The sequence below is a fragment of the Procambarus clarkii genome, chromosome 38 (genome assembly GCF_040958095.1).
Source record: "Procambarus clarkii isolate CNS0578487 chromosome 38, FALCON_Pclarkii_2.0, whole genome shotgun sequence".
Taxonomy (NCBI): Eukaryota; Metazoa; Arthropoda; class Malacostraca; order Decapoda; family Cambaridae; genus Procambarus; species Procambarus clarkii.
In genome coordinates this window covers 37,355,132-37,368,207 of record NC_091187.1, presented here as the reverse complement: position 1 = coordinate 37,368,207, position 13,076 = coordinate 37,355,132, and the positions used below count along the sequence as shown (strand labels likewise).

The 13,076-nt window shown below is 39.2% G+C and overlaps 1 long non-coding RNA gene across 1 annotated transcript in view; it reads left to right on the top strand.

Annotated features, from left to right (window-relative positions):
* Positions 1 to 5,936: 5,936 nt before the first annotated feature.
* Positions 5,937 to 13,076, top strand: part of LOC138372247 (uncharacterized) — a 36,295-nt gene continuing 29,155 nt past the window's right edge. The window contains exon 1 of the long non-coding RNA XR_011230771.1: positions 5,937 to 8,320. This is a non-coding gene — a long non-coding RNA (uncharacterized lncRNA). The remainder of the gene's footprint in view (positions 8,321 to 13,076) is intronic.

The window sequence follows — 13,076 nt, the reverse complement described above, 5'->3', positions numbered from 1 at the left end:
CTATGAGAAAGGTAGGATAGTGGTCCGTTGTTCTGTCGTAGATTATACCAGATACAAGGGGAGCTGTTATGTTTGTCCATATGTGGTCCAAGGTAGTGGCTGATGTTTGAGTGACTCGGGTAGGTTTGGTGATAGTGGGGATTAGCATACAGGAGTTCATGCTGTTAAGGAAATAGTCAACTTGAGAGCAGTTTTGTTGACCCAGGTCAATATTAAAGTCTCCTCCCAGAATGATGTGGTTTTTGTTGAGATTGTTGTTTATAATAAGATTCCTTAGGTTGTCTGAGAAAGAAGCTATGTTAGTATTAGGAAATCTATAGATGGCTCCAATAGTCAAAGAGGATTTAAGGGATTTAATTGTAAACTGAGCAAAAGTATATTCACAGTAGTCATCTCTGTCACTAATAACACTGTTGCAGATAAATGTATCTCGGTAATATATAGCTGTGCCACCACCTTTTTTATTAGGCCTACAGTTATGAATGGCATTATAACCAGCTAAGTTGTAGAGTTGGGTATAGTCTTTATTTAGCCAAGTTTCTGTTAAAATAATGAACGATAGGTTAGTACCTATTGCTGTGAGTAATGCATTTAAATCGTCAAAATGTTTACCAAGTGATCTAACATTTTGGTTATAAACTGATAGACAGGTGCTATTTTGAAGTTAGTTTTTAGCCTGGTGTGCTGTGAAATACTTGCAATAATGATAAGAGTAAAGCTGCTTGCAGATTAGTTTTTCAACAAATTTTGATAAGTTAGGCAGGATTGAAATAGGTCTGTAGTTGTTAACATCTGTGAGATCACCACATTTGTGGACAGGGGTTACTCTCGCTTTTTTTTAGAATATCTGGAAAGGTTTGGTGTTCAAGAGACTTGTTGAAGAGCAATGCAATTGCAGGGGCTAAGGATCTGGAGGCTTTTTTGTAAATTAAAGTTGGTATCTCCTCAAGGGCATTAGACTTGGTTTTAAAGGAAAGGATTATCTCATTGACGTCAGTGGAATTAGTAGGCTTTAGGTACAGAGACTGTGGATAGTTACCTGTAAGATAGTCCTGAACATCAGTACTGGAAGATGGAATATCATTTGCAAAGGATGACCCAATGGAAGAGAAGAACCTATTGAACTCAATACCAGAATCAGAGGCTGAAAGCTGACCATCATTATTGGACAGGAGTGTTGGTTTGTTGTTTAAAATCTTCTTTGATCCCAATATTTGTGAAATTGTGCTCCAAGTTTTTTTAATGTTGCTTTTTATTTGGGTAAATTTATCTTCGTAGTATTTAGTTTTGGCTCGTCTAATTATCTTAGATAGCAGTAACGAGTAATTCTTTGAGAATTCTTTGGAGACGGTTCCTAACCTATACTTCTTCTCAAGGTCATGTTTTTTATTAATGGATTTAAGTATTCCCTTTGTAAGCCAGGGATTGTTAAGCCTTTTGGAAGTGACTTGTTTAGTAAGCATAGGACAGTGGGTGTTATAAAGGCTAAGAGTTTTTTTAAGAAAAGATCGCACTGCTAGGTTGATGTCCCCTATGTTACCTAACTCGGACTCCCAGTTGACATTATCAGCAGCAGTTATAAAATTGTCTATAGCAGTTTCATTGTGCAGCCTAAAACTTATCTCCCTTGACTCTAGAGGTGGTTTGTTAATGTTAGTTAAGAGAAATGTGGGGTAATGGTCTGTAGTGCTATCGGTGATTATACCTGAAATAAGCGGAGAGGTTATGTTGGTCCAGATGTGATCTAGAGTCGTAGCAGTACTATTAGTGATTCTAGTAGGTCTAGTGATTAAGGGTATGAGGAAGCAGGAATTCATACAGTTGAGGAAGCTAACAGCAGTAGGGTGCTCAGACTCGCAGAGATCAATATTAAAGTCCTCTGCGATAATTAGATGGTTTTTGTTCAGTCTGTTTTCGAGTATTAGATTACTAAGGTTTGAATTGAATTCGGACACATCAGTGTTAGGATTTTTATAGACTGCACCCACAGACAGGACAGACTCGGCACCCTTGACTCTGAAATTGGCGAAGATATACTCCCCACAGCAGTCTCTAGTTCTAATTACTTTTAAGCATGTTAGTTCATGGTGGTAGTAAAGAGCAGTACCACCACCTCTCTGAATTTGACAACAGTTGTGAATTGCCGAGTAGTTAGGCATGTTAAAGAGTTGAGTAGTATCCTCTTTCAACCACGTTTCAGTAAGTATAATAAAAGAGTATTTGTTGTCAATAGTTTCAATCAAGGCACTAACATCATCGAAGTGTTTACCTAGGGATCTAACATTTAAGTTGATTACAGAGATATTGTGATTATGTGTTAATACATTGTTTACATCATATGCTGTAAAATATCTGCAGTTCAGATCATTAAAGTGATGATTGTCATAGATAGTGGATAAGAGGTTTAGTTCTGGGTCTAAACTTGCCTGCATAAAAAGGCTGGTTGCAGGAAAACAAGGCAAGAATGGTAGAATACAAAATAGAATTATGATATAAAAGGGGATAAAATATATAAGCAAGTCTATACAAAACACAAACAAAATGAACAAGAAAAGAAAAAAATGAGGTAGCTTACAAGGGGCTTACAGGTACTCTCAGGTACACTCTAAGTAATAATTTGCATAATTGAAACACAGGCAAAGCCAGGGGTACAATGGAGTAAGGGAGTACGGCGAGGCTAGGCAACCTTGGTAATAAATGAAATCAAAGAAAAAAGTTAAATAATAAACATAAGCAAATTTAAGCTAAAGATAATTAACAAAAGTAGTTTAGTTATGACCGTATACTTAAAAAGACCTGAAGAAATATTAATGCACTCGGTTAATTATGTCCAGAAAATGACTAGTAAAAGTTAAATTTAAAGGTAATTAAAAAGTGAAACAAAGAGAAATTAGGATACCTAGCCCGCACTAGGTGACAAGGGGGTTAATTATGTTGACTCATTGGGAGTGATAATGAGGTGAGACAGACCACATTGGTTGAGGAAAGTGTTCAAGTTATCCTCATTAGCAATTGTAAACATTTTACCTGTTGATGTTTTCCTAACTTTAATCAAGCCATCTCTAACGAAGCACTGATGAATCGCGTCTGGGTTTTGTTGACGGATTTGACGCAGGCGGTAGAGGAGGTGCTGTCTTTTTCTAGTCAAGCACTCGTTTATGTAAATTCCCTTTCGTTGGGATGCAGCTGTTTGGACAAGATAAGATTTCGTGGACTATGAGGCCAATTTTAGGCGAATTTCCCGCTGGTTTTGTCCTGTTGGGTTCGTTTTGCCTACTCTGTAGGCAGTAATAATGTCTGTTTTGTCTAGAGAGACACGCAATTCATTTTTTAAGAGATCCTGAACAATTTCAATACACTTTTCACCTTCGCTTTCCACTGGAATATCTTGGGACGACACAACTACAGAGTCAAGCAGCTTTTGCTGATCTTGTTCATCCTGGGTGACGGAACGTTGGGCAGATAATGTATTGATACATGCAGTCATTTTGCTGAGAGCTTCCTCTTGTTTTTTTACGGCTTCATCAGATTTCAGACGAATGTTTTCCTCACGGAGATCATTCAAGTCATGCTGGAGTTGATCTCGGCTAGCCCGTAAGTTTCTATTATCCTCGTGGAGGAGGGTTATTTCTTGTTGTTGTTGATGGAGGTTCGAGCAGTTTGCTTGATTTTCGGATTGAAGACTCAAGATGATCGTATTTTGAGCCTCAAGGACTGAGCACAACTTTTTGAATTACTGATTATCAGCCCAGTTCGGGAAATCCGGTGAGGGACCAGAAGTTCGCTTGAATCTCGTAAACAGTGATGTAAGAGTTGTAATAGGAGAGGATTGGGAGGACAACCCTCCCTCCCTCCCTGGCTCAATGGGGTGGAGTGGAGAGCAGCACCGCCGCCACAGGCCCCAGAGCTTGCAGAGGGAGAAACACGATGACTGTCAGTATTTGTCGGGATGGATGCCTTGTTAGGGGCTTTGTTGATCTTATTTACCTGCACAGTCTTGTTCCTGGGAGACATGATAGGTAGAGGATGACTGGAGTATATGTTGTGGTGAAACTTGCGACAGGCAGCACGGTGGTGGACAGAGGCGGGCAGCATGCACTGGTACTCACAGCCAGAGAGGATTGTTTTGAATTTAGTTTGCGTCGGAATGAGTCGATTTGGGTTGGTTACTTTGATTGTGCTATGACATGGTTGGACTCCACGTACTTAGCTGCCTGTGGGTGGTGGTCTACATCATCTGGCGGTAGTTTGAGGGCAGAAATACAGCGTAGAGTGAGGAGTGTAGATAGCGTGTACTGGCGGCTAGCGTGTTATGACATTTATCAAACATTTTTCATGCAACACAAACATTTTCAAATGTTTGTGAAAACAAATGTTTTCACAAACATTTATCTGCAACAGTGTTATTAGTGACAGAGATGACTACTGTGAATATACTTTTGCTCAGTTTACAATTAAATCCCTTAAATCCTCTTTGACTATTGGAGCCATCTATAGATTTCCCAATACTAACATAGCTTGTTTCTCAGACAACCTAAGGAATCTTATTATAAACAACAATCTCAACAAAAACCACTTCATTCTGGGAGGAGACTTTAATATTGACCTGGGTCAACAAAATTGCTCTCAAGTTGACTATTTCCTTAACAGCATGAACTCCTGTATGCTAATCCCCACAATCACCAAACCTACCCGAGTCACTCAAACATCAGCCACTACCTTGGACCACATATGGACAAACATAACAGCTCCCCTTTTATCTGGTATAATTTACGACAGAACAACTGACCACTATCCTACCTTTCTCATAGCGAACATAGACATAACACCACCAAAATGCAAGAAACTTTCATTTAGGCTACACAGTGAATCAGCTTTAGGCAATCTTACAGAGGCACTTCACAATATTAACTGGGATTCTGAATTCAATAATTCAATAATTCTAATGATATAAATTCATTAGCTAACCTCATCCTCTCCAAAACTCTAAGCCTCTACAACCTTCATTGTCCCCTTCTTACCAGCAAGTAACTGACAAAAGATTAAACAATCCTTGGCTCACAAGTGGCATTCTAAACTCAATCAACAAGAAACATGAATATGAAAAGAAACTTAGGATTGGCCTAGTTTCAAAGGAAGTAGCTAAAAGGTACTCATCAATGCTTACCAGTATCATAACAAAGGCAAAACTTGCATATTATGTGAATAGATTCAATGAAGCAAAAGGCAACATGAAAAGCACTTGGAAAACTATCTCTAGTATCCTAGGAACTAAGCAACACTCACATAACCAAATAAAACTCTACAAGGATGGGGATATACCGTCAACTGATTTAGAAATGGCAAATGAATTTAATAGTTTCTTTTCATCGGTTGGTGCTAATCTTGCCAGTAAAATCCCACAGACTCAGACACATATTAACACATATCTCTCAGGCAGCTATCCAAACTCTCTTCTCCTTTCACCAATCAGCCCGGCAGATGTTGTGTCCATCATACACTCTCTAAAAACCAAGGCAGGGAACACCAGTGAAATTCCGTCCATTGTGTACAAGAGAGCCTCCCATGCCCTTGCGCCACCCATAGCTCTACTGTTCAACAAATCTATAGAGTGTCACACCTTCCCTGATATCCTCAAAAAAGCAAGAGTAACGCCAGTCCATAAAGGAGGCAATCCGGCGGACATAAACAATTATAGACCAATATCAAATCTACCCATTCTATCAAAAATATTTGAAAAAAATTATTTACAAACAGCTCTATTCCTACCTCGTAAAATTCGACATACTCAGCCCCTGCCAGTTTGGCTTCCGGTCCCAAAAGAGCACCAACGATGCAATCATTAGTCTCCTTGACATTATCTACTCAGCCCTTGACAAAAATGAGTTTCCGATTGGACTCTTCATTGACCTAAGAAAAGCCTTTGATACTGTTAATCACAACTATATACCTCTTACTTAAACTCCAGCATTATGGAATCCGAGGCCTTGCCCTTGACTACATCCGATCCTATCTTAGTGACAGACACCAATATGTAACCATCAATGATACAACTTCTTCCACTCTTCCAATTACCGTTGGAGTGCCACAGGGCAGCATCTTAGGACCTCTTCTATTTCTTATATATATAAACGATCTGCCTAATGTCTCTAATATTCTCAAACCTATATTGTTTGCTGACGATACTACCCTTATCTATTCAAACCTCAACCCACATACACTAAATAATGTTGTGAATAATGAATTAAAAAAAGTCCACTTATGGATGTCAACGAACAAACTAACATTAAACATCGAAAAGACTTACTACATCTTATTTGGAAGCAAATCATCAAATGCAATTCAGCTACAGATAGACAACATTAACATCAGTAATAGAAATGATGGCAAGTTTCTTGGCCTATTCCTAGACAAGAGACTCAACTTCAGCACCCACATTCAACACATAACTAAGAAAGTCTCTAAGACAGTTGGTATACTCTCCAAAATCAGATATTATGTTCCTAACTCTGCTCTCCTCTCACTATATTATGCACTAATCTACCCCTATCTTAATTATGGTATCTGTGCATGGGGGTCTACCACTGCAAACCACCTTAAGCCCATCATCACACAGCAAAAATCTGCTATCAGAATAATAACTAACTCTGCTTTCAGACAACACTCAGCTCCCTTGTTTAAATCCCTAAACTTGCTAAATATTAACTCCCTCCACACATTCTCTTGTGTCAACTACATTTACAAAACCCTGTTCTTAAATGCAAACCATGCTCTGAAACTCTCCCTGGAAAGATGCAATAGGACCCATTATCAGAAATAAATATATCTTTGATATCCCCAGGGTCAAACTTATTCTGTGTAAACACTCTGCGCAAATTAAGGGACCTAGTCTATGGAACTCACTCCCTAATGAATTGAAAAGCTGTCAAGCTTTTGTCTCATTTAAATATATATACTATTTATACTTACATATACTTAAATATATATACTATATATACTATATAAACACGTTCCACAGGAATATTTTGGGACGACACAATTAATAACATAGTCAAGCAGCTTTTGCTGGTCCTGTTCACCCTGGGAGATGGAATGTTGGACAGATGACACATTTGCAGATGACACTAAGATCTATGATAAAGAAGGAAGTGAAAGTGATATTGAGACCTTACAAAGAGATCTACATGAACTCCACCAATGGTCAGATGACTGGCAAATGCTCTTTAATGTCGATAAATGCAAGACCTTGCCTGTAGGGCATAACATTCCACGTCACAACTACCAAATTACCAGCTTTACCTTACAACAGATAGATGAAGAATACGACATTGGAATCAGAATCCATCATTCACTAAAAGTTGCACAACAAGTGACAGCGGCAGTAAAAAAAGCGAACCAAACCTTGGGAATAATCAAGCGTGCCTTTACCTTCAAGGAAACTAAAGTAGTCCTTCAAATGTATAAGTCTCTGGTGCGCCCCTACCTTGATTATTGTATACAGGCATTGAGACCTTATCTTCAGAAAGACATAGCTGATCTGGAGAAGATGCAACACCGGGCAACAAAAATCATACCAGAGCTTAGTCATCTCTCGTATCAGGAAGGGTTGAGGGCCACTGGCCAAACAACACAGCAAACCAGGCATGACAGGGCGGAGCTCATCGAAACACTTAAAATACTCAACAATTTGGACGATGTTGATCCGGACACTTTCTTCAAAAGGTCAGATGGAACAGGAACGAGGAGCAACGGGTTCAAGCTCAACAAGCCACAATGTAGGACAGAAAACAGGAGATGCTTTTTCTCCCGTATGGTGGTAAACCCGTGGAACAGCCTACCCGCCAAAAAGTAGGTAAGGTAAACGCCAAAACTTTACTGGGTTTTAAAATACAGATAGAAAAGATCGTCCAGGCAAATGGGTAGGACCTTTGACAAGCCGCCAACTTCCTGTCCTCGTTGAGGCCACCAATATTAGTGGCTCTCAAGTAAATTAAAGGTCGGCAAAGATCAGTAACCAAAGAAAATGGGAAGAGCAACGTGGCGGGTAAGCGAGCGAGCGAGTGACGTCATCACAACAAAGGTTGCTATAGACGTCTCCACGACTCGTGAAGTTCGCCTGTCTTAAAGACCTGTGTCCACAATACCCGCCAAATTGTCCCTCCCACAGTACTCTCAGGACACTTATGGCAGTGTAAGTGTGTGGTGAGGCCACACCACTGAAGACATTGAGGATTTACCACGAGGGAGAGACAAAACTGTTGAAGGAAGGAGTCACTGGCTCCACCTGACCACCTTGTTCCTCGCACTCTCATCATCCTCCGTAAGTACTTGAGTGCATTACCTGGTTGATGGGGTTCTGGGAGTTCTTCTACCTCCCAAGCCCGGCCCGAGGAAAGGCTCGACTTGTGAGAGTTTGGTCCACCAGGCTGTTGCTTGGAGCGGCCCGCAGGCCCACATACCCACCACAGCCCGGCTGATCCGGAACTTCTCTTAGAAAACAGTCCAGTTTTCTCTTGAAGATGTCCACGGTTGTTCCGGCAATATTTCTTATAGTCACTGGGAGAACGTTGAACAACGTAAGCGGAGTGCCTCAAGGCTCTGTCCTGGGACCTCTGTTGTTTATAATATATATAAATGATTTAGATTCAGGTTTGAGTAGCAACATTTGCAAATTTGCCGATGATACGAAAATCGGTAGGGAAATTAATTCGGAGGAGGACTCACTATCACTTCAAGTTGATCTAGATAGGGTTTTGAAATGGTCAAAGGATTGGCAGATGCAGTTTAATGCTGATAAATGTAAAGTTCTGAGGTTAGGTAATGATGATAGAGTTACAAGATATGAGCTAGATGGTGTTGAGATTGCGAAGTCGGATTGCGAAAGGGATCTGGGAGTTATGATTAGTAAGAATTTAAAACAAAAGGATCAATGCATAAATGTTCGTAATAAGGCAAATCGGACACTTGGATTTATTAATCGCAGCGTTAGTAACAAGACACCTGGTGTGGTTCTCAAGCTATATCTTGCTCTAGTTAGGCCCCATTTAGATTATGCAGTTCAGTTTTGGTCGCCATATTATAGAATGGATATAAATTCACTTGAACGTGTCCAGCGTAGGATGACTAAGTTAATTCCCCAAATTAGAAATCTTTCATATGAAGAAAGATTAACAAAGCTTAAGTTGCATTCACTGGAAAGGCGAAGAGTTAGGGGCGACATGATAGAGGTTTACAAGTGGGTGAATGGACATAACAAGGGGGATATTAATAGGGTATTAAAAGTATCAACACAGGACAGAACACGAAATAATGGGTATAAATTGGATAAGTTTAGATTTAGGAAAGACTTGGGTAAATACTGGTTCAGTAACAGGGTTGTTGATTTGTGGAACCAATTGCCGCGTAACGTGGTGGAGGTGGGGTCCCTCGATTGTTTCAAGCGCGGGTTGGACAAGTATATGAGTGGGATTGGGTGGTTATAGAATAGGAGCTGCCTCGAGTGGGCCAATGGGCCTTCTGCAGTTACCTTTGTTCTTATGTTCTTATGTTCAACCGTGGACCTCTGATGTTTATACAGCGAAGAGTTAGGGGTGACATGATAGAGGTTTACAAGTGAATGAATGGACACAACAAAGGGGATATTAATAGGGTATTAAAAGTATCAGCACATGACAGAACACGAAACAATGGGTATAAATTGGATAAATTTAGATTTAGGAAAGACTTGGGTAAATACTGGTTCGGTAACAGGGTTATTGATTGTTGATTTGTGGAACCAATTACCGCGTAACGTGGTGGAGGTGGGGTCCTTCGATTGTTTCAAGCGCGGGTTGGACATGTAAATGAGTGGGATTGGGTGGTTATAGATAGGAGCTGCCTCGTATGGGCCAATAGGCCGTCTGCAGTTGCCGTTGCTCTTATGTTCTTATGTTCTCTGATTGTGCCTATGGCATCTCTGCTCTTCACTGGTTCAATCCTGCATTTTCTTCCATATCATTCACTCCAGTACGTTGTTATTTTACTGTGTAGATTTGGGACCTGGCCCTCCAGTATTTTCCATGTGTATATTATTTGGTATCTCTCGTCTCCTTTCTAGAGAGTACATTCGGAGAGCTTTGAGACGATCCCAATAATTTAGGTGTTTTATCTCAACGATGCGTGCCGTATATGTTCTCTGTATTCCCTCTATTTCAGCAATCTCTCCTGCTCTGAAGGGGGCAAGTGAGTACTGAGCTTTCTGCTCCAACATTGTCTTACACCCCCAACATACAATTGTTAATAATAAAAATAATAAAAATTTATTTAGGAAAAGTATATACATAGTTGCAGAGTTACAGTACAAACATTCTGTTTGATTTAAAGATAGAGGTAGTACATACAATACCTAAAGCCACTAGTACGCATAGCGTTTCGGGCAAGGTGAGGTGGGGAAAAAAAAACACTTAGACTAAAACTTAATAGTAATTGAGCTTAAAGTATAATTGCATTGAAAGAAAAAAATAAAAATAATAAAAGATGAAAAAAGGGGGGGACATGGTAGAAAATAGCCAATATACAAGTTGGTCAACAAACAGCATTTTTTTTTCTTCAGCAAAAATGTTGGGGTATGGAAATAGGACTATGGAATTGTTGGAGGTGTAGATGTAGGCCAGTAGAATTGTTGGGGTAAATTATATGCCAATAGCATTGTTGGGGTGTGGACATTGGCCTATCGAATAATGATAACTTTTATAATAATAATAATAATGAGAAATTCCACTGGGACTGTGTGGTGTTGCAAACCCATGACCAAGGCATTGCCAGCCGCATAGTCTACTACTGTACCACCACTGACTTAATTACAATCGGATTTCTACTGATATCACAGGAAGTCTGTGATATCCTGATATCACAGTCCTGAAGCCAGTCCAAGTTTTATGTAAGACCCCCAAGCACTTAGGTGAAGGATAAAGTACTGTAGTTCAACACTGTATGCACAACTTCAGATACACAGAAAATCACACTAAGGTGATATACATCAATGAACAATCCACTGAGGCTGTGAGGTAATGCAAACATTGCAGGTTTACATCATCTCACAGCCCGAGGGAATTTTCTCATTTATGTATATCACTTTAGTGTGATTTTCTGTGTAAATATTAATAATAATAATATTATTTATTCAAAAGATTGTGTGTACAAAGAACTTAAGAATATTGTTCAATTGAAGGGACAGAAGTTACACATACTAATGAAGCCACTATTACGCAAAGCGTTTCGTGCAAAATTAATAATAATATAGAAATTTTTTAATTAAAGTTGTGACGGGATAAAACACTTAATACTATTAGAGAAGTAAGCTAACAAAATGAGAATGTTCAAGGAAAATAAACAAATAATACAAAGAAGGTGATACTTAAGGATGACAAGCATAGACTATTACATTATGGAGTCAGTAGTTCTAGCAACAGTACAGTAGTTTATTTACATTAATTATAGAATGGAAATACAAGGTGTAATTTAGAAAAGCAAGTGAACTATTCCTCATAACATTTTCTTTGAACATATCAGAACATAGAGTAACATACAATAATTTAAGGTTAATTTGGCCAACAGTTTCAAATAACCAAGATCATAAAGGACACGAGTAAACACTTTATCAAAGAAATGCATGAAATTAGATGACATTAAATGTAGACAGTAAATGTAGAAATTAAATGTGTGTACTCGCTTGAATGAACTATATGGGGCATAGCTGATTCATTCCAGTGTGGAATTCATTCCATCCGTTCGGCTCCAGCAACCCCCTTCCCCCCCCCCAAAAAAAAAAAAATGCAATCACATTAATGCATATGCCAGTCCACATTTGCCTTATGAAAAATTTAAATAACAAAGAATTTGAATTGCAATGAAATAAATTGATATTGCACGTTACAGTACTGTACTTACCCTACCAGTTGAGCTGTGTAGTGCAAACTTTGTTAGCCTTAATATCCTGAGAGTGCCACACATATGAATATAAATTGTTTAAAGAACAGTAACTTTTCTAACAACTGTACATTATACACTACAGTCTGTACATAAAGTACAGACCACTAGAATCACACTACTGCAGTACACTTATATCATATAAACTACACTTTGTACTTTTAATGTCATTAGAACTGTGCTGTACAGCTCAATTGGCACTCCCAGGTAAGTTATGGCTAGTGCTGGGTGCTGGTCCAGTTGCCTGAGCATCAGCAGAAGGTGTGTCTTTGCTAGTGCTGGGTGCTAGTCCAGTTGCCTGAGCATCAGCAGAAGGTGTGTCTTTGCTAGTGCTGGGTGCTAGTCCAGTTGCCTGAGCATCAGCAGAAGGTGTGTCTTTGCTAGTGCTGGGTGCTGGTCCAGTTGCCTGGGCATCAGCAGAAGGTGTGTCTTTGCTATTGCTGGGTGCTGGTCCTGTAGGCCTACTGTGAAATCGTACCAAAAACTTTAGAATCTTAGATTGTTTCTTTGTTGTGTGCTTCATTATAATATCTTTCATGTCCTTTAGGTGCAGGTAATAATCTGTCAGCTCTTCATTATCAGTTACAATAACCAAATCAAGCAGATCATTAACCTTTTGCAATGATGCAGCATATGGAATAGGTAACACACTATCATCTTCCTCTGTCACATCCTCATCATTATTACCAGTAACACACTGGATAATCTCATTATCAGTTAATTCACCATAACCTGGATCATCAGTATCATTACCTAACCACTCATTCACATCAGAAAGTTGCAAATCTTCCTCACCTGCATCTCTGAATGTCTCAAAAATCGCATTATCAAAGCCCTCAAAATCATAGTCATCTTCGTCTTTATTCTAACCAGGTACCAGACTCAGAATTTTATTCCATGCATTCTTTAATGTGATGACCTTCAACTTGCTCCATGCCTTGGCCTAGTTGTAAATTGCATCTTTAATTGAATATTTCTTGAAATTTTCTAGTGTTCTACTAGCCTTCGTATCCTTATTAGGCATCTCGTCTTCCTCAGAAAGCAGAACTTCCATAATATCTGAATTCATAGCTCTTTTATAAAGCCTTTGAGAGCATAGATAACCCCTA